This window comes from Suncus etruscus, chromosome 3 (assembly GCF_024139225.1).
Source record: "Suncus etruscus isolate mSunEtr1 chromosome 3, mSunEtr1.pri.cur, whole genome shotgun sequence".
Lineage (NCBI taxonomy): Eukaryota > Metazoa > Chordata > Mammalia > Eulipotyphla > Soricidae > Suncus > Suncus etruscus.
Window position 1 is genome coordinate 54,011,021 of NC_064850.1, and position 20,394 is coordinate 54,031,414.

Consider the following 20,394-nt stretch of genomic DNA (forward strand, 5'->3'; position numbering starts at 1 on the left):
CAAGATGAATTAGTTATGAAACACTGCCTATTGAATGAATGCTAATGTTACAGTCATTGATTTTTCTGAACTTTTTTCCTTCAAATTTTGCAGAAAATATCTGTCAGTTCTAGTTAGGTTTATTTTTATAGTCTGTGAATGCATTTTTACAGTTACTGGGCATTCTAATTTCATAGACCTTCTTTAGATATACCCAGAACACCTGTTCCAAACTTTATCTCTGGAGGACTGCTATTTAATTTTACTTACTCATTTTAGGGACTTTTATAATCTTTTTAAAAGTCTTCTGTCGAATGTTTAGCTTTATCACTTTGATTTTCCCCAGTCTGTGTGTTACCATAGTAATAAATAGATTACTTGAGGTAAAGTTTGCTATGCACGGGTTTTCAAATATATAAAATGAATAATTATCAAAGAACTTCATAAGACTTTTTGGACTAATTTAACTAGGTTATTCATAAGTTATAGTCTTTGGTCCTAACAAATAGCAATCATAATATCATAGTTATTTTGTTTTGTTTTTTGGTAATTTTTGAAATATGATCATCATAATTTGTGCTTTATCTCTGACATAGGAATACTATAATGCTGTGTTTATTTAGGAATAAGTCAGAATCTATTTGGAGGGAGGGGAAACTGTAGCTAGAAATTTCTGATGCTATGATATCTTATATATTGAATGATATTTAAATCTATATTTTAAAAAGTATATTTCATTTAGACTTTACTTATTTTCATTGGTAGGTGTTATTCACAAGAAATTCTAATTTTATGTCATGTTTCTATCAGCTCCTGTAAGTTTATCTTAGAAACTGTAGCAAATTTATAAGATAACTTCTCATCTATAACTTTAAATCATTATAGTAACATGACTAATATTATCATTTTAAGCAAATATCATTATTCTCCTTTCCATTCACTCTAAAATTTTATTGATCTATGTTGACCAAAAATAAATACACATTATTAGTCTTTTATAGAATTTTCCACCAGTTTGAAAACTGATAAGAAATCCCTCTATAATTAGAGGACTTTTAAACATTAACAAGTAATGTCTAATTAATACTATAAAAAAGTATATTTTACAACTGAAGAAACTTACCATTATCAGTTCTAATATTGCATAAAATTCATGAGGGTAATATAGAGCATTTCATATAGTGAAGAGTTACTGAATAAAAGCCCATATAAATAGCAACTATTTCTTTACATTATACACAATTATATTTACAAACATTATATATACACACATAAGCTTACACAAATATTTTTTTATTTAGTTGAAAGACTTAAATTAAGTCAGTACTACTGTGTCAAATTCATTATCTTCTTAACAAAGAGTAGGAAGATTTCTATGAAGTTCTGTATTAATACTACGAAAATTCTAGTATCAAAGCAGGCAAGATTTTTTCTAGTATTAGAGAGCAATAAAAGACAATTATATATATATATATATATATATATATTTTTACTTTTTTTATTTGATATATGGTTCAGGTCATACCTGGTTTCATGAAGGATTTACACATGGTTCTGTGTTCAGCCTTAACATTTTTTTTTCCCTGGGTCACACCCGGCGGTGCTCAGGGGTTACTCCTGGCTGTCTGCTCAAAAATAGCTCCTGGCAGGCATGGGGGACCATATGGGACACCGGGATTCGAACCAACCACCTTTGGTCCTGGATCAGCTGCTTGCAAGGCAAACGCCACTGTGCTATCTCTCTGGGCCCCAGCCTTAACTCTTGTATCCACTTTGTAGGCCACATGCAAGGCAAGAGCTTAACCTCTTTATCTATCTATATTATTCCTGTTTTTGTTGTTGTTGTTGTTTTGCTTATTTTTTATGTATAACATCATGTCATCTGCAGATAGATAGAGATCTTTATCTTTTTACATTTTCTTTATTTTTTATATAAATCTTTATTTAAGCACCATGATTACAAGCATGTTTGTAGTTGGGTCTCAGTTATAAACAGAACATCCCCCATCATTCCCATCATTCCCCCAACATTCCCACCAACAATGCCCCCCCTTCCCCACCCCTGCCCACATTCTCTACAGGCATTCTACTTCTCTCATTCTTTAACATAGTCATGTTAGCTGTCAGTGTAGTCACCTCCCCGACATTATTTTTCTATATCAGTGATAAAATGAATTTATAATGTTGTTGGTAATATCATCTGGTTCAGCCTCAAATGTACAGAGTATGGAAACTTCTCAAACAATTAAAATTTTAGTCTTATAATGATCTAGTGATTATGCTCCTTGGCATATATCCCAGAATCACAAAACATTAATTTGAAAATGTCTCTATTTATGTTCATTTCATTGTAACTTATAATAGCCAAGATCTTATGAGTATATATTGAGAAAGCGTCAAAATGAATTAGTATCACCTATTATTTCTCTCTCACACACACATATATAGATATATATATATGTACATATATATTATATTTAGTAAAAAGTGACATAAGTGTTTTATTTAGTTTTGGACTCACCAAGGGTATTAAAGGGCTTATTCATGGATATGCTCAGGAATCACCTTGGCAGGCTTGGGGGACCATATGAGGTGTCACTGATAGAATTTAGGGTGGTTATGTACAACATAAGCACCCTACCCACTGTACTGTTACTCTGGACCAACAAATTATTTAAATGTAGAGTCACATATAATTGAAAAAAATAAACTCTAGAATATATAATCTCTGTTTGTATTTCTATTTTAAATAAAATCCATTGAGATAATAATAAAATATAACTTTTAATTTACATTAGTTTGTTTTAGGTATCATTTTTATATATTATTGACTTATATACCCTGCTATATATACCACATATATGCATATAGTGAAAATTATATTCTTTTGTAGAATGTTTTTAAATTTGTAGTTTCTATAGGAAAAATTCAAATAGTGTTTAATCTTTCATTTCCCTTTAAAGCAGCAACCAGAAGGCCAGGTTGGATGTTTGCCTTGCAAGTGGTGAGCCTATTTTGAATCCTCGGTACTCTATATCATCCTCTTAGCTCCACTAGGAGTGATCCCTCAGCACAAAGCAAAAAGTAAATTCTGAGTGGTCGAAATAAATTAAATACAGTGAAATAAAGTAAAAAATCAAAGACTATTAGAAACCCAACCCATACTTTATTTGGACTCCTATGTATTCCAATAAGGTTTCAAAAATAGTTCCATTTTTACTTTTCTAAGTACCATGAATTCATTTGCAGTGTGTATGTATATGTATTCACATGTGTTTATGGAAGTTTATCTCATATTCTTGAAATTATGTCACCTAGTTGGATAATTAATCATCCTATTTTCTTTATTCTGGGAACATTTATTGAGCACTTTGACTCTACCTATATAATGAAAACTCACCGACAGAGATAGAGCTATCAATATCTATCAACCGCTGGTAGAAACTACTCAATGCCTTCTGTAACGTAGAAGTAAATGTGCAAATTTTATACTAGAACATTTTTATTTATGCAACACTTACACTAGTGAAAATAGGAGACAACTTTGAAACTCGTGCTTCATTTTCACATAATTGTGACTTTATAGTTACCTTGTAAATGAGTAAGGCATAATATGTGGTCCAGCACATTTTAATTTCACTATTCTCCATAAGAAACAAACTTAGTTGCCTCATTTTCCATCAATTGCATTAAATATAATTAGTCTTGAATAATATAATTACCAAGATTTCTTTTCAATCAGACCTTTATAAACTTGTACCCAAAGTGCTTGTGATTCTGTGTACAAAAATCTAAACAAGTGTCATTATGACCTAAAAGCTTTGTTCCTTTTATGTACTTTAGTCTGAAACATTTACTGCTACTATTACATTTTGCAATTACAGTGAAGTGAGGCAGAAAATAGCAGTTCAAAAAATGTATTCAAGTAATGAAGTTTGAACCATTAGTTTCAAGACTGTTGTTATTTTAGTAAATATTTAATCTTCCTAGCAGCATGGGTTCCTAATTGATCTTTAAGTATTATTGTTCTTGGACATTTCTAATCGAGTTCTAATTGCTGCATTAAGGCAGTTAGCAAATAAAGTGTAATGGATGGTAGAGACTTTTTACAGTACACTAAATCAACAGGATGTAGTAAAATTTTGAATTAATTTTACCATCAAAATTTTAAACAAAATGCACCAATATCCATATATGCAATATATGTTCTCATCTATCTTGAAAAATTTTATCAAAGTGCAGAGAATTGTATTTCAATTATGTCATATTAGGAATTACAAGAACCATCTATTTTAAGGTGAGTTAAGGGTGGGTTTTTTTTTGGAATATTTATTTTGCTTGTTTCCAAGTTCCTATATACATTTCAGTCTGTGTGCCTCTTGTTTCTAAGAGAGATTCTAATTATTGTAGTGTTGAGAATACTTTATTTGGTTTATCCTGAACATAGTTTAGCTGGAAATAATATCTTTAAATTTATTTTCTTTGTTAAATCCAGTATTTCAGTGCATAGATACTGCCCACGTCAACTTAACCAGGTGTTCACCCAGAAAACATTACCTAGAGATTTTTAAGTATTCATTAATTGTGGAGAAATACTAGCTATTGCCATGTCATTAATATTTATATAATTTTATTCTGAGATATTTTTGTTTTTCCCTGACAGGCATTGAGACTGTGTTAGAATGTGGTGACTAGCATCTATTTTGCTACCACTTTTGAAATGAGGTCTAACCCCACAGATCAAGGATACAATTACAGAGACATGGTACTGAGGGTTTCGTTGAACTTTTGTCTTCAATGTTGATTAAAGATTATTAACCATCCAAGTTCCAGTACTATGAATTTTTGTTTTTGGTCAGTTCTTTCTTGGGGTGGGGGCACATGTAGTATATCTGTGTGCTGACGGCTTATTTCTGACTCTGTTCAGGGATCAATTCTGCAGTGTTTAGTGGACCAAATGTGGTGCCAAAGATTGAACTGGGATCAGCCACAAGCAAGACAATCACCATGCCCACTGTATTATTTCTTTGGTCTTTTTTACTTTTAAAAATAATTTGTTTTGTCACATTCAAACAGATTGATTATATAAAGGAAAGTCACATACTAGCCAAGGACTAACAAAACATGCAGCTATTAAAATGAGTGATAAAAGCTCAGGTTAAAATCAGGGCACAGAGATAATATAGCCTGATATTCTTAGCCCGAAATGCACCAGCAATATAACATGGCACAATTCCTTTTTGCAAAAGCATACTAACAAAAGGGAAAATTTTATGTATAGAAACAAGTCTTATCTACTTGCAATAAGAACACATAAATTTTATAATACAGGGATGCCTCTCACTCTGAACATGTGTCATGTGGACCCAATTTAGACTCCCTGTGATCAGACAGCGACCTTCCAATTCAAAGCCCTATAGCCTGGACTTAGAATGGTCACAGTTCCCTGCAACAGCATCAGGAACCAAATTACCCTTGGGTAATTCCTAATACCACTGTAGCACCAACTTGTATGACTTTTGATCAACTTGATCCAAGAGCAAGTTGTCCTATATAATCAGCTATCAGTAAGATGAAATACTTTGGTCTGTGCAAAGTGCAAGATCGCTAACTACAGAAGACTGACCTTGACAACCATGACTGGACATAACTTATCCTGGGACCACTATGAAAGACCCTAGCCTAGGCTTCGGCCTAGCATTTTCACAATAACCAAGATCTCTACTTCCAGAGGTCTGACTTAGACAACTTTGACAGAGCAGATCTTTTGGAAACACACTAAAGGACTGTATCCTAGGCTCGCCCTAGAATCTCTAAAAACAAAAAACACCAATTACAGAAGACTAATTACAACAACAGTGATAACAGAACTACTAGAACCATAAAGAGAGTTGCTATCCTAGGCTTCATCCTATGACTTGTGCAAATACTAAGATCTCTAGTTAGAAGCCTCATTCTATTAGCCACAACTGAGATGAAAGTTTCCTGGCACCATAAATATTCCTTGGGGTGTGAAAAGGAGCATGTACAGAGCCTGTAGTTATTCCCATGACAGTATGCTTCAAGGGCGGAGAAACCCTGTGCCTTTTAGGCCAAGAGAATTCCCTTTCTAATTTCCCCAATATTTACAGTGCCTATGCAAAAACAAAAACAAAAACAAAAACAAAAACAAAAAAAAATATATATATCCCTTGCCACACCAGCCTTCCTTTTTTTTTTGTTTTTCTTTCAGTTTTCTGGTTATTGTTTGGTTGTTATATTTGTTGCTGTGGTCCTTTTTTGGTTTTGGTTTTTTGTTTGATTTTTGTTTCTTTTTATTTATTTATTTATTTATTTATTTAGTTGCTGCTGTTGTTGGTTTTGTTTTTTGTGTTTTGAGGGGGTTTGTTATGTTTTTCTTCTATTTTTCCCCTTTCTTATTTTTAAATTGATATTTATAACCTCTAGACGAAAATCTCTGGGTTTTGTTGGTTTCGTTTTGTTTTTGTTTTTTTCTTTTTTCATTTTATTCTTTTCTTTTTTTCAAACAGAACTCATATTTTGAATAATCTTGTTAAGCCTCATAAATTGAGGGGGAAAATGGATGGTACCAGAATCAGTCATATAAACATTGAGTAGAAATTAAAAAAAAGATCAGACTTAAACACCAAACCTAAAGTTAGTAACAACAGAATCGATACCTAATCTTCAACAAGCTATACATAGAGGGAACCAGTTATACTAGCAGTTCGGGGGGAAAAAAGGAGGATGCTAGGAACAGGGTTGGAGGAATGACAACACTGGTGGTGGCAATATTCCTGATTCAATGTCACTATATACCTTAAATATTATTGTGAAAGAACTGTACTTCACGTTGATCACAATAAAAAGTATTTAAAAAATGAGTGATACTTGAGCCAAGACATAGTACACACTTAGGGTGTAGACATCCTATGTGTCCCACCTGCCTTCGATTCCTGGCACTTCACATCCCTTAAGCATGGTTGAGTTCAGATCTGAAGGCCTGTGAGCTTTGCTGGGGGTGAGATTAGAGGACTCCAGTTCCATGGGATGGTCTAGACAACTTTGGTACCAGCAATGTAGAGAAACCTTGTATATTTCTCAGTTCTGTTTATTGATCTGCTGGCCTGGAAGGCCAAGAATTGCAGCTGAGGACCCCAAATCCAAAGCAATGAGGGGAGTTATCAAACTATTTCAACTTGTTTATAGCAGCTACTATTGATTACCAGAATTTTTGTGCTATCAAAGAAAACATATTAATGTCTGGTAAATGTATTAAATTCCAGTAAAATAAACAACAACAACAGCAAAATTACTGACCAGAAAAGATAAATAGGAAATTATTCAACCTTATCTTATAAACACTGAACTTGAAGTTAGTAAACCATGGGAGAAATAGTAGCTAATGACTGATACTCAGTCTTGTGCTTACCCGAACTAATGCAAAGCTTTTTTGCAAAAAGCAGCCCAACAACGACTTTTCTAGATTCACAAGTGAAGTTCTTGTAGGTTCTAGGTACTGCTGAGATTACATGGTAGTTAATATGAGAATGGAAATAAATTTTTATTTTTTTAAAGTTTTATTTCATTTTTTTTATTTTTGGACCACACCACATGGCACTCAGGGGTTACTCCTTGCTTTGTACTCATAAATTATTCCTGTCAGGCTTGGGGAACCAGAGGGGATGCCAGATCAATCATGCCTCTGCCTCCAGCAAGGCGATGCCCTACCCACAGTGCTATAGTTTGGGCCCAGGAAGCTATTTTTTAATTTTTAATTTTTAACAAATACAATTTGACCACTGACTAATCAAATTCAGTAATTAATTAACTAATTAATTATTGATTTTTAATAAGTAAACAAACCTAAGGGAAATGAAAAGTTATTTACAATTATTATTTACCATATAAATATGATGATTGCTGTCTTCAGAAGTTTGTCTTTACAACAAAAGTTTATTCAGAAGTTGTTATGCATCTGGAGAAAAATAAATCAATCACAGAGCTTAGTCTGATAAAATAATAATCAAATAAAATTAACTTATATTATTCATAGAGTAAATGTTAAAGGAAGAAGGAACAAAAGAATGGCTTCTTATTGTAAAGCTCTTGATACCAGAGACAACTTGTTATGACTCTTTAAATTGACAATATCTATCATACTGTCATCTAATTCATGGCAAGATCTTTTTTTCATTATTTCACAGGGGAAAAGGTAATATATTTGATTCAGTAAGGTAATCAAGTTAGGGAAAAATTTCCAAAATAGAAAACAACATTATTTTTCCAGTACATACATTAATTATCTTTCATCACAATTTATTAAAATATGACAAGTGAATAAGTTAGTTGAAAAATATTACTAGTTTGTAAATGACAGTGAAATTATGAACATTTATCTAATAAAAAGTTTCTCATACAAACATTGAAGTTTGTGAGATAATTTAAGATATTCAATAAAATATGTTTAATAAGTGCTTTAATAGTAATACCATTTGACTCAACAAAATAACACAGGACAAATGCATAATAGCAGTTATTAAGTCCTTTAAAAATGAAATAATTGTCACCATTGTAGCATTGTCTCAAAAGAGTAGTTGTCTGATATGCATAGGGTTTTGCTTTTAAGTTCATATAATTTAAGATAGAACTTCCATGTGAGAAATTGCTTGGAATTTTATCAAATCAATTCAAAACAATTTTATAGTATTATTAGTGACATTATTGATATTGGAAAAATTAATCAAAGATTTTTCTAGATGCATGAAATATAGCACAGGGATAAGGTTCTTGGCTTGCTTGCAGTCCACCCCATTTCCATCCCCATCCTAAATATTATCCTTAGACCACTAGTAGAATTGTCCCTAAGCACAGAATCAGGAGTAATTTATAAATACCATTGCGTATGCTCTAAACTAAAAAAGAAAGAAAAAAAAAGAAAGGTTCTTTTAATAAATGTTAATCAGGCTAGCAATTGTTAAAGTGAGCTGTTGATCTGTTTGTTTTTGTCTTTGGAAGATTGATCTGTGGAAATTTTTTCAAGTAGGCAGTTTATTTATGTTATTTATTACTTAATACTCATTATGAATTGAATTATAAATGAAGTAATAAGATATGGTGGTCTAGAATTCTATCACAGATATATTGCTAAAGACAATTTTTATTATAGATATGTACTAATCATATTATTTTAATCTTTTGCAGACACTTAAATATACATTATATTCTTATCATCATTTTCCAGATCAGTAAACTGAAGACTGGAAATGTTAAATAATAGTTGATGGTTATAACAATGTGAATGAATGAAAGAAGTAGAAAGCCTGTCTCCAGTACAGGTGTGGGGGGGTGGGGAGGAGGAAGATCTGGGAAATTGGTGGTGGGAATGTTGCACTGGTGAAGGGGGGATGTTCTTTACATGACTGTAATCATACAACTATAATCATATTTGTAATCATCGTGTTTAAATAAAATAATTATAAAAAAAACAAAAAAATATAGTTGATGGTTAGATTCTAAACTATCATTCATGCATTTTGTTTTTTAGCAGACAAATACATAAATAATAGCTTATCTTGTAATTTATTCAGAGATATAAAATGTGGAATAAAGACTGGACAAAGAATTATTTATGTTGTTTTTTGATATTTTTAAAATTATGCAATTACTAAAATTAAAGTATTTAACATTGGAATAATGAGTTTTCATCTAATTTATTGAAAAAATTACAATTATAAAACTGGTTAATCTTGGGCCAAAGCAGTGAAGCAAGTGGTAGGAAGTTTGCCTTGCATGCTGCTAACCTAGAATGAATCGTGGTTTAATCCCCAGCATCTCATATGGTCCCCCAAAACAGGGGCAATTTCTCAGTACATAGCCAGGAGTAACTACTGAGTGTTATAGGGTGTGGCCCAAAAACCAAAACCAAACAATCAAAAACCTGATTAATCTTTACTTTAAATTTTATTTCCAGAATTAACTCATATATGGCATAAAATATTTTATATAGATTAATCTGTCCTGTCTGTATATTTCATTTGAACAGTAATTAGGAAAATATGTATATAATTCATATTTTAATTGAGCAAAGTATTTATTTCTACATCTTGATGAAAATAACATATTATGTAAGACTGTTTAAAAGCTAACTTTTGAATTGTACTTAAAATGTGTATTACTAGAATTAATAAGTATGAACTATTCCAAACATGCAGAACTGAACTAGTGAGATAAGCATATCAATAAGTATATGGTTAAAGAATAATAGAATATACAGTGTCAAATTAGTGAAACTCCTAAATTACCTATAAATAACTATTAAAATGTAGCTAAATTAATTTTATATTAGGATTTATATTTTATTTAAAATATAAGATGGAGGACAAAGCATGCAGTTAACCCAGGTTCAATCCTCAACATCCTCTTGCCTGTCTTCTTTGCCTACAGAATTATTCTTGAGTTCAGAGCCAGGAATAACACCTGAATACCATGAGGTATGGCCCAGAAACAAAACCATGAAGTTCTAAGGCATTACTTAATACAGAGGACCTAAATAGAACTTGGATAAAGTATCATTGAGCCAGAATTTTGCCCATCTAATGTGATGACATTTTCTGACAAACTGGAAAGAAGAATTTTACACTGTAGAAAGTAATAATAAAATTCTTGAAGAGGACAAACAGCTTTATTGGAAAATATTCTTTCAACATTTTTTCAGTATTTTGCATTTTAGGATAAATGATTTTGATGATAGGCAAAATCAAATTGGAAATATATAAAAGTAGGCTAAATTTGGAACTTGACCATGGGATTTTGATTTCCGTGTAATTCAAAGAAGTACCTGAACACACCTGGGCAGGGGAATAAGACTGTATTTGTTTTTTGTTTGTTTGTTTGTTTATTTTGGGCCACACCCATTTGACTCTCAGGGGTTACTCTTGGCTATGTGCTCAGAAATCGCCCCTGGTTTGGGGGAACCATATGGGACGATGGGGGATTGAACTGAGTTCCATTCTAGGCTAGCACTTGCAAGGCTACCTCTCTGGACCCACTATTTGTCTTTTAAAAATATTTAAATGGAAGGCAATTCTTTTTTTGTGAAGAATGAATTATAGTGTAGGAAATCAAATGAAAATCAATTGAAGGCCATTAAATTATGCTCATCCAGCAGAATTATATCTGAATAGGTTGTAAAGCCAAACCTACCAAAGTTCCACTGCCAGCCACCTAGAAATACATATCTGTAAGAGACTAAGACAGTAATGGTGTAGATGAGAACAGATTTTATGAAACATTTGAAAATCATCTAGAATGGATGTACTCAGATGTTCTCAACTTACATGTCCCCAGGAGAGGTCACAAATCTGTTCATAGTTCCAGTCATAGGCAACAAGAAAATTTCAAGAGGATTTCAGGAGGAAATGGCATTTTGTACAAGAGAGAGAAGACCAAAAAAGACAAAGATTTGAGTTACTGGGTAAAGTAGGGAATGCCTTACTTTAGATAGTGATAAGAAAATGGACAAAAGGCTGATGATAGAAATTAATGGTGCATCCCTCTACCTCCTTGCAGTCTGGTGGGTCCCTGGGAGAAGCTTGAAGTTTCCCCTAGGCTTCCCACATTCCCACCTGGCTCCTTAGGGAGGGTTTGATGGGGGTTTTGAACTTCCGGCCTCCCAACTCTTTTTTTTTTTAATTTTTTATTTTTAATTATGAGAACAAGGATGCAAAGAAAGAGGACAAGGTAAAGTTACAGTGGAAGGACAATCACTCATAACATAATTCTCAGAAGTCCCGTTGCTGATATCTTAACTTTGAAATTTCAGCCAAAGAACCAAAGAACATTAAGATAAATAAGACAGAATCCATGTACAATTATTTTGTCCCTCAAGTCCCCAGATTGTAACACATTATAATATTTCTTAACAGCATACAAGGCAATCTAAAGCCATAAAACTTACATAACTCCTTAAACATTACAGGCTTAGTATTTTTTTACATTTCCATATACATGCATATTAGCTTAAGTTAATCTCAAATTTTAAGTTGGTTCTTTTTAAGGATTAGAGTCAAAGGAGCACAGTAAAAATGGTGTTAGAGTGGCAATTGTTGTTTGCATAGGTCCATCAAAATATGAGGGACATGGAAAGAAATAACCTTGGCCAAAATACAAAGAGACCCGACCCCTGAAGTTTCCTGGCACAAGAAGGATCTCTTTCCTGCTGGGAGCTGGGAGTCTCGACCAGCTTGGGGTTCGGCAGGCCTCTGCCATGCCAAAGGACTTCTTAACCAGGCCTAGGGGAGTGCGGGACTTGGGTTACCCTAGCACCCCTCTACCGCCTTGCTCCAGGTCTCCAGGGCTTCCCCTGGGCCACATGCCTGGGCAAGCCAGCAAGGTAGGTCCCTTATAGGAGCTTGAAGGTTACCCTAGGCTTAACTTGTGGGTGCTGAGAGCTGCTTGGTTACACTAAAGCAGTCACTGGTAATTTCTTACCAGTCTATATGTTTAAAACCTCGCGCACAATATACATTAATAGTACTCCCTATCCTTGAATTATGCTTTTGTGTATGCAGAATGTCTCTGCCCTTTCGCACAGCCCTATAAAAGCTCATTTTACTCTTTAACTCTCTCACCCTCTACCATCATTACTTCACATTTACCCTTTTTACCTTCAGTACTGCAGAGTCCTTAGTCACAGACCAAAGTTATGCACTCGAGTTAACACCCCCCAACTATTTCAAAAGGCATAAAAATGAAAACATATGTCTTTTCAAAATATTATGTGTGTTTTCTTTGACAACTATAGCTCTTGCTGAATATTTTCTTATACAGTGATGATTTTTTATCGTTTCTTCTCTATGTGAACTATTCCATAGGGAATATGGTGAAAGAGTCCCTCAGTTTAATGCTTATGTTTGAACCAAGTCACGGGTATTATTGGACGTGTTCTTATGCCCCCATATCACCGATAATGCCACGTGGCTTTATTTCTTGTTTGCATAGGCACATTAAAATGGGAAAATACTATAAGTACAAATAAGTTCTTATCTAATAGAGATGGGGACACACAAATCTTGTAGTGCAATGAGACCTTACACCCTGAACATTGTCATAATGACCTGGCACAGGCCTCAGATAATGGGCATTCTCCATTCACCCCTGATCTAGGGAAGCCATCTAGGAAACATCCAAGGTTGTCTATGACATCACCTGGAAGCAATCCTCTACCAGGGAGGACCCTAACACTGCTCTGACAGCGACCTACTCAAAAGAGACTTCCCTTAACACTGAGAAGACTTAACAACAACAATGCCCTGCTTACTGGACGGGCTTTCTGCATTGCCCTTTGATTGTGAGGTGAAACTAGAGGATGCTCCACACTAGCCTGACTTTAATATAGGATATGCAGATTCCAGGATCTTTAATACGAAAACCTGATGCCAACAATAGAGACTGTGTGAAAAAGAAAACTGTATTGTCACTATAGACAATTACTTGGATTGAACTAACTAGTTTGCCTGGAGCCTAGAGTTGGTCTTATGCCAGGAAACTTCAGGGGTAGTGTCTCCTTGTATTTAGGCCAAGGCTTTTCCTTTCCATGTCCCCCATATTTTGGTGGGCCTATGAAAACAATATTTTCCACTATAACACCGTTTTTACTGTGCTCCTTTGGCTCTAAACCTTAAAAAAAAACGTTAAAGTTTTGATGTTAACTTAAACTACTATGTATGTGCATGAAAATGTAAAAAAATGCTATGCCTTCAATGTTTAAGGAGTCATATAAATTTCATGGCTTTAGATTGCTTTGTGTACTTCTAAGAAATTTTATAATGTACTACAATCTGGGGTCTTGTAGACAAAGTAATTGTATATGGGTTCTGTTTTATTTTTCTTAATGTTCTTTGACTATAAGTTCAAAATTTAGGCGTCAGCAAGAGGATTTCTCTGAGAACTCTGTTTATGGGTGACTGTCCTTCCGTTGTAACTTTACCTTGTCCTCTTTCTTTGCATCATTATTCTTATAATTAAAAATAAAAATTAAAAAAAGAAATTAATGGTGCACTGCTAAATAGAAAGAGGAGATGGGTCAGGGGCATGTGCAAGTATCCCTCCAGCACCTTTGGTGCTCTTTCCCTTATTTCCATCAAGCCTGTTGGCCTAATCTTGATTTATTCTACTCCTTGCCATAAAATCACTTTTACTGCATGTGTGTTCAGTACCTACATGGTGTCTGTGTTCCCCAATGTTGTACTCAGAAAATCTGAAATTTAGGAACATAATTCTAATATATATATTTGTGTTGAAAAATATTCTAAAATGACTATTTTATGTACCCATCTGTATACTCGCCCAGTCATATATAGGTAGAGTTTATGAGTAGAGAACAGTACACATGAGTGATATCTTAGAAAAAACAAATGCTTAAGTTTTACAAAGTTTATAATTGGTTTAAAAATGGTTCATAACATTATTCCTGTTGGAACCAATTTCCATGAAGAAAATTCACTTGCATAGTCAATAATTGTGTGACCTAAACTAAGCTCAAGGCCATATAGCTTCCTGAGGTTCTCATTTAAGAAAATTATTTATTTACTGTCTTTTAAACTTCAGTATGCAAATTTAAAATTTACATATCATTGATTTTATTCATGCATATCTGACCTTTAAACCCACTTGATTTCTAATAAATTTTCTTCCAAGACAGTTATTTCTAAGCTTTATTTATTTGAGCTATTTAGCTATATGGAACAAAGCATAAACAAAGATCAATTTAAACATTTCATAGTAGTAGACTAGTGATAGGAATAATATGGTTAACTATCTCTAGTCCATACAGCACAGTTTTTTTCATTATTCAAACTATAAGTTTTAATCTTTAATTTTTCAATTAGACAAATTTATAATGGATTTGATATTTGTGATATAATGGTTATATCACAAACATATTTCTCTGAATTTACTAATATAGCAAAAATTGACTAAGATTTGTTAAAGATTGCTCAATTTAACTATGATTTAGAATCTAAAAGTATAAAGTTTAATCTTTCACAAATTTCAAAAGCACTTAAATTTCAGAAAAATAAATTGTGAATATAAATATATGTATTCATGTATGCTTATTTTTATGGTAAATTCAAATATTTATATAACATATTTAATACTATGAATATCAATACTATATATAGTAATAAATGTAAGTCAAAATATAAGCATTCACTGTATTATAGTTTATTATTACTGGAATACCTCAAATAGCTTTAGGTGCTAAAGTAACATTCCATAATTTATATATTCTGATTTTTAAGAATATCAAATTTATATAAAAAAGGAAATGAGGCAACAAAAATTAACTGCAGCAGGTAATAATGCAGCTCTTTGGTTGTCTCTTTCTCACGATTTCTTAGAGAGATTCTCCGACACTTCTAGGTGGTGACCACATAGATAGATTGCAGGCTTCTAGAAGCTGACTTTGTTGTCATACCATAATCATTTTATACCTGCCATTTTTATTGACATTTCTATAAGATCCATAACATTTATCCTATACATTTTGCATTTTTTTTTTTTTTTGGTTTTTTGGGCCACACCCGGCGTTGCTCAGGGGTTACTCCTGGCTGTCTGCTCAGAAATAGCTCCTGGCAGGCACGGAGGACCATATGGGACACCGGGATTCGAACCAACCACCTTTGTCCTGGATCGGCTGCTTGCAAGGCAAACACCGCTGTGCTATCTCTCCAAGCCCTACATTTTGCATTTTTAAAGTTGGAATATATAATTTATGAATAAGTAGTTCACTCTTTTTTATATATGTATATTTTTCCAGATGAGAATTTCTTCCTAAGAATTTTCCTAAATCTCATTGGCAGAAAATGTACATCACTCAACTCTGATTGTATTTCTATCAGTATTGTCATGACTAATGTAGTCATGATGTAGCTCTGAACTTAATGGTAGACATATGTAAAATAGCTGAGCAGCTTGACTTTACAGAAAATATGGGACACATAATCATAAAAATGCAAAGAGAAGCATGAAGAAATAAATCTACATCTGAAAAACAATATAGTCATTCTTATTGTTGCCTTTTGGGGTCACAATTTTTGTAATTGGGAAACATCTTTCTCTAAAATGCACAGATTATTTCTTTCCATATAAAGTAAAACTGCCTAATAATCATTTTACCATTTCACTTTTGATTAGTTAACTAGGATATAATTTTGATTTTCATTAAACTATAGCCACGACATATTATAAATTGGAAAGGTTTTATGAATAAAGAGGGATTGTTATTACTTGTAATAAAGTAGAATTGCTTCTGAAGGAGAATAAAACATCAAATGCTACATTGTCTATTAATTCACATTTAGAAAATCACACCTACTATGATTTTATAATTTGTATTATTTTATATTATATGATTTTGGTCCTCATGTCACTGAAAATTAGTCTCTGAGTTCAAGCTCAGCATTATGTTCTTAAACATGTCATTTTTAACACTATCTCTCTCAAGCCAAAATTATAGCGTTGGTTAGAGAATATACTTACGTTAAAATCTGTGTGTAGAGAAAAATCTTAATGTCTGATAATATTACAAGTTAAGATTTTATTGAGCTGTTTGTTTTTACTTAAAATAACATTTTATTTTCATGTGTTTATATATAAAAATCTGAATTAAAATATTAAACTAAGCACTTTTGTTAAAAATTATACTTTATAATATTTAATATGTCTGTCTATTCAAGGAGAACTTTTTATCATTTAAAAAAGTTCTATTTTTGAAATAAATTGTAGAATTTATGACTCTTATTAATGAGTACCTAAATCTAATACTTGATAGCATAATAAAAATAAATGAATTAAATATCTAAATTCAGTAAAAATTTTTTAAAATTTTATAAGAACAAATTTAGTGCTATGTGTTTTTCAGGTTCAATTATATATGTTCCTGGTTAATGTTTATTTTAAGTAAATATAAATTTATGTGTAAACTTGTATATTGAAATATAAGTGGTATGAGTCTAAAATAATATAACATCTGGAGTATAAATTTGATGAGGAGATTTGATACCTGATTTGATATTATTTTTCCTAATTGGACATGTAAAATTTGCCTTATGTAAATTAATCTCATGAATCTTTTTTGTGATTATTAAATAATAAAAACAAAAATTACTTTATAGATATTGACCTCTCTTATTTTTTTTAATTTTTTTTTATTTTTTTTGTGTGTCTTATGTTTTTTTTTTTATTTAAACACCTTGATTACATACATGATTGTGTTTGGGTTTCAGTCATAAAAGGAACACCACCCATCACCAGTGCAACATTCCCATTACCCAAGTCCCAAATCTCCCTCCTCCCCACCCAACTTGACCTCTCTTTTAAATGGCTTTATCATTAGACATGTAATTGATCCTGAAATATAACATTTTCAAGCACAATAGGACAATGTATGAAAAATGGTAAGAGATGAAAGGAGAAAAACAAATAATTTTTGTTATTTTTATCTTAGAATGAATTGGAATAACTTTGAAGATTTGATTTTTTTTACAAAAATAAATACCCTATTGGAATATAATAAAATAGTCACATTGGAAGAAAAATTAAGAAAAAGCAAAACAGAAATATGCTTAATATATTCTTAAACATGTGTGTGCACTTATTTAACAATTTTAGAAGCTGAAAATTCCATTTATAGCAAAACCTAAGAATTGCAAGATGTGCTTCGTCAGATATATGACTTATATAAATACTTATAACCAGGGCATTGTTTTGGTAGAATCAGAAATGATCAGGGAACTCATATTAGTGTGACTTCCTTTACAATCAGGTTACATTAGCTTTAGATTTTGACCCTGTGAATTTAAAATGCAGAGTATTAAGTATGTCTAGCACCTAAGTCATCTTTTTATAGTGAAAGTAATTATTTCCTTTTAAGTAAAGAAAAAATTGAAAACAGGGAAAGCAATCTAGTATGATATTGTTTTATCCTTTTGTTGTCTGTTCCTCATTACCTACAACAGTGTGCTTTCAAATATATATATATATATATATATATATATATATATATATATATATATATATATATATAATACAATCTATCCAGTATCCAAATGTAGTGGGTCTTTAATTAGATGGGTGATAAATAAGTACCTGTACTTACAAATTTAAAATTGAGAAAAGATTCTTCTCTGTCTCTTGTATTTCCTCTTCACTTTTTCAAATTTCCCTCTTTCCACCCTACTCTACTTCTTTCCCTGTCCTCTTCTCCTTCTCTTTGCTCTTCCACATTTCCTCTTCTTCCACTCTCTCACTCAGAAGTCTCAGGTCTACACAAAATTTATGTTTCCTATTTTTTTGAGTCTTATCTGGATCCTTAAGAGTAATATTATGAAGCCATCAGGAAAGATGAAGTCACAAAAATTTCCTATACATGGATGTATATGGAATCTATTATGCTAAATGAAATAAGTCAGAGGGAGAGAGAATAATCTCACTCATATATGGGTTTTAAGAAAAATAAGGACATTATTGTAATAATGCCCATAGACAATAGAGATGAGGGCCAGAAGGACTGGCTCACAATATGAAGTTCACCACAAAGAGTAATGGTGCAGTTAGGGAAATAACTACACTAACAACTATCATGACAATGTCAATGAGTAAGAGAAGTAGAATGTATGTCTCAAATACAGGCAGGGGTTGAGAAGGAGGAAGGGGGGGCATTGGTGGTGGCATGTTGCACTAGTGAAGGGGGGTGTTCTGAATATGACTGACACCCAAGTACAATTATGCTTGTAATAATGGTGATTAAATAAAGATTATATATGTATGTATATATATATATATATATATATATATATATATATATATATATATATATATATAGAATAGGGTTAGAATCAGTAAATTGGAAACATGTCCAGCTGAATTTCAGATGTGCTTTCAGATCCTGTTAACTTGAAATATCAACTTGATTTCCACTTTTGGAATGAATGTGACTACAGTAATTAAAGACAGACACTAGTTATTTAATATGTATCCCTAATTTAACAATCTGTTTAACAATCTGATTTTATATACCACTATTTTATTTTATTTTATTTAAAGGTCCTGTGTTTGTTTCCCACTGGTATGCTACCACATCTGTAAGTGCAGTCATAAATTGTGTAGTGATGGTGATACATTCTCAGAAATGTTATTAGACTGTTACATCACAGACAAGAATCATAGGCTGTAAAGACAACTTAGATGATACAGCATACTACATACTTAGAGTACATAGATATCTCCATTTATTTTTGTTTTTCAGTGACCAAATTTTCAGAACTGTATACAAATCACATAAAGTCAAAGATGGATTACACAATATATTTAACAATGCAGACGAAATTTAAATTTTTTTTCAAAGGAAAAATCCTAATACTCTAATTATAAGAATTAAATTACATAGATGTCACTCCATGAACATAACTTTTATAGAGATTAAAATCATGTGTACACTGTATTAGCTGTGATTAAAATAATAATATGCATGCATATATAGTTAAGAAATTGTACAGAACTACAAATCTGGATTTTGTAATCATGTGAAGTATCTCCTTTTTAGGATTTATAGAAAATATGAAGTACATAAAGTTTCAATAAGCATATATATGCAAGCTTTTTGTATGTGAGGCACATACGGCTATTGAAAACTGTTAATTTGAAGAAATATTTATTTTAATGGCATGTGAGTATAATTTAGAAACAATTCTGGTCTATTTAGTTAGCTGAAATATTTATATATGAATGAAACTAAGTAAAACACATATGTTTAATTACTCTACTTGTCTTTATATAGGCATCTGTTTGCAGGAAACAAACTTATCTTTGAAAATGTTCCCAAATTCTCAATGTAATTGCTATGGGTGCTCTAACATGTTCTTCACAATAGACCTGGTAATGCTTCTTACTGAAACTGAAGGCATTCTATTAAAATATAATTACAATGAAGGTAATTATATGTAGATCCCAAATAAATTATTTAATTATCAATAGTATTATTTGCTTGATGATTCCTTACTTTAAAATAGTGTGTATTTGTTGTACATTCTCAGAACAACCTAAAAGTCATTTATTGCTTTAGAAATTTTGTTTATGCTCTATTTATTCTGGATGTCTTTAGTGGATTCATGTCATCTTATGAAATGAAAAATAGAAGTTAAAACTGTATAAAGAATAAATTTAACAAAATATTGGGCATTTTTTAGCTAGAAAATGACATCTAAATAAATCGCATCATTTTTCATCAACATCATCATTATCATTAATAATTTTACCTGGCGTCAGGCCTATCTCAACCAATTTTAACTTTTAAGAAATTTTCTCAATTATGTTTTATAGTTTAGAAAAGTTTATTTTATCTAAGAAATA